Genomic DNA, 2,919 nt, shown 5'->3' with positions numbered 1-2,919 from the left:
GACTGAGTACCAAATTGAGATGTCTCAACAAGGGGACACAACACACTCCCACGTCTTTGTTAAGACATTTGGAAGACAGCTACCTGGCCGATCAACAGGACTCTGTTGATCTCTGTGCACATGCCCAACACAGGTGATCCAACAGAATATGGAAACGATCAAACAGTATCATTAACATCCAATACATTTCTGCTGAAGAGAATTCAAAGATGGTTTTAGCAGTTCATGGACAGGGAGCTGGCAGAAATTCAAGCTGGACTCAGAAGAGGACATGGGATGCGTGCTATCATTGATGATGGGTTTGGGCTGAAAGCGCAGACCATACCAGAAAGATGTGTTTTACGGACTATACTAGGACATTGTCTTCTATTTCATGAACCCTGATGTCTTCCTCTAGCCACTGATCTCCTCTGATGACATGTCTGAAGGAAGAAGCTGTAGCATGTTTTATGTAGATCTCCATGCCTTTATTCCAAGTCTGCCTTCCGAGTCTGGAATCTCCTGAAGTTGAGTCTGAAAGCTCTTCATTCTTCTGGCATTTGAAATACTGGTGGCATCACTTCTAGCATCCTGATAACACACAAGCTTCTACGATATGACACGTTGATAGTAGGATGCTCAACACTCATTGCTGATTCAGACTCACACTGACCCTGTAGGGCAGAGTCAAACTGCCCCCATGGGTTTCCAAGATCGAAAATCTTTATGGGAGCACAAAGCCTCATCTTTCTCCCAAGGAGCAGCTGGTGGCTTTAAACTGTTGACCTTTGGTTAGCAGCCCAATGCATAACCCAATATGCCACGAGCTCTCCTTTAACTCTTTTCAACTGGTTACTAATTCCTGCTTTCTTGATTTTGTTTCATTACTCATTTAACTGAACTGTGCCTTCAAGTTAATTTTTCAATTAGAGTTCTGGCCTACTTTCCAAATGCATATATTGTACAATGCTCACTAGCTGAAGGTGAATTGTTCTTCTATTTAAAATCACCTGTGGTGTTCTGTAGTCAGCGGGTTTCATGGGGAAGTGGGGAAGGGATAACTGGGTGTTGACCTGATGGACTGCTTAATGGGGAGGTTTTTCCAGGCATTCAATCTGGACTTTTATTGATGAGAGATGTGAATTTCTTAAGGAATGACTTGACCATTTATGATGTATGGGTCACCTGACTATGTATGGAAGGTTGATATTAATCTGGTACAATCCTTTTGGGTCTAACTTGTGAATGATCAACTGAACACTGTAACTTAGGACCAGGCTAGTAACCATTTCAGGCTGCTCTCACACAAAGAAACTGAATTTTGATGTTCCAAGTGGAGTTAGGCAAAGAGTATAAGGCTCTTTGGAGTGGAATGAAGGAGCACACATCTCTGTGGCAAGTCTTCAGGTTTTTAGGACTATGGTAACCAGGACGAGATGAATGGAAGAGGGTTTATTAAGAACAGGGTTCTCTCAAAAGTCCCACAGAGAAGGGTGAAATGGTGAGTCTCTTCTTGGCAGGCCCCTCAATGCATCCTGAATAAGAGAGCAAAGAGGACCTCAGCTCTGCTCTTATCTGGATAAAGGCAGGCAGGAGGGCTGTCATGCTGGATAGCTAGGAAGCAAGAGGAAGGGGAATGGAGGAAATAAATGTGCCTTTGTATAGGTGTCAGTAGCGCAGTGATGCTGGGAGCAGGAAGCAGATTTTATTGAGGAATGAGGCGTGTGTCCATCCTGTGACCAACTTCCCGTGCCTAACTGCACACTATTCATGTACAATGAAGTAGTTGTGCATGATCCAGGAGTCAGAGAAACCTGTCAAGGGTTCAGAGCAAGCAGGAAGACTGCTCTGTCATGGAAGATAAACTGGGAGAGAGTGAGACCCAGCTCCTTGCCTCCTTATCAGAGAGTGCTCTGAGAAGAGAGCACAAAACCCCCTCTCAGATGGAGCCAGCTGGGACTTGTGAAGACAGATCGCCTCTGCAGGAATCATGGTCTCATCCCAGCGTTTCCTCATACAAACGTGACTGGATTATAATAAAATGTGTTGATAGGTAACCATAGCTTGTAAACTCCACAAAGGATCTTTCTTTTGTTCATTGATATGTCCCAGATACATAGAGTAGGACCTGACCCATAGTAAATAATCAATATTTATTGTTGACATGATAAAAATTATGGAGAATGTAACAGGAATATTTTTGTGTGTGTTGCCATCATGAAGAGACACAAATATGGATATCTCAATCAACATATCATCGCTCTTGTCTTTTCTACACCTGGGAAGTTTTCTCCAAAAAATTAGTTTAATAAAAAGAATTAAAGGAAGAAAAAAATGAAAGGAGAAAAAAGAAGAGCAAGGAGGAAGAAAAAAGGAAGGAAATAAAGAAGGTAGGAGAGAAATGAAGATGAGGAAAAACAGGAAGGGAACTAACCCTTGCTGTTCACCAACATATGATAACATATTAGTTTGATGAAATATTTTGTCACCCTCAAAATAACAAGTTCTAGAGACTTCACGGGAATTTTGTGAAATAGAAATAAAAATATAGTGCTGCCCAAGGTTCCCTGATAATTACAAAAGTAAAATCAATATGGATTCTATCTACAGTCCTAGAGAATAACAAATGCTCTATTATTTCTCTACCCAGTGGTTCTCAAAGGTTGTTTCTGGACTAGCAGTATCAGGACCACGTGGGAACTTGTTAAAAATATAAATTCTTGAGCCCAACTTAATAATAGCTGTGTTAGACAGGTTCTCTAGAGAGATAACACCAGATTGCTGCTAATTATATATATATATTTATGAAGATAGATAACACAAGAAATGAACTGCTAAATTATATAGATAGATATATAATACAAGAAATGAACAGTAAAATCATACAGCAGTACAAATGGCTCAGTGCAACTCAGTCCCGTGAGACAGTTGTGAGATACT

The sequence above is a fragment of the Tenrec ecaudatus genome, chromosome 4, assembly GCF_050624435.1.
Source record: "Tenrec ecaudatus isolate mTenEca1 chromosome 4, mTenEca1.hap1, whole genome shotgun sequence".
Taxonomy (NCBI): Eukaryota; Metazoa; Chordata; class Mammalia; order Afrosoricida; family Tenrecidae; genus Tenrec; species Tenrec ecaudatus.
Note: the sequence above shows the minus strand (reverse complement) of the source record.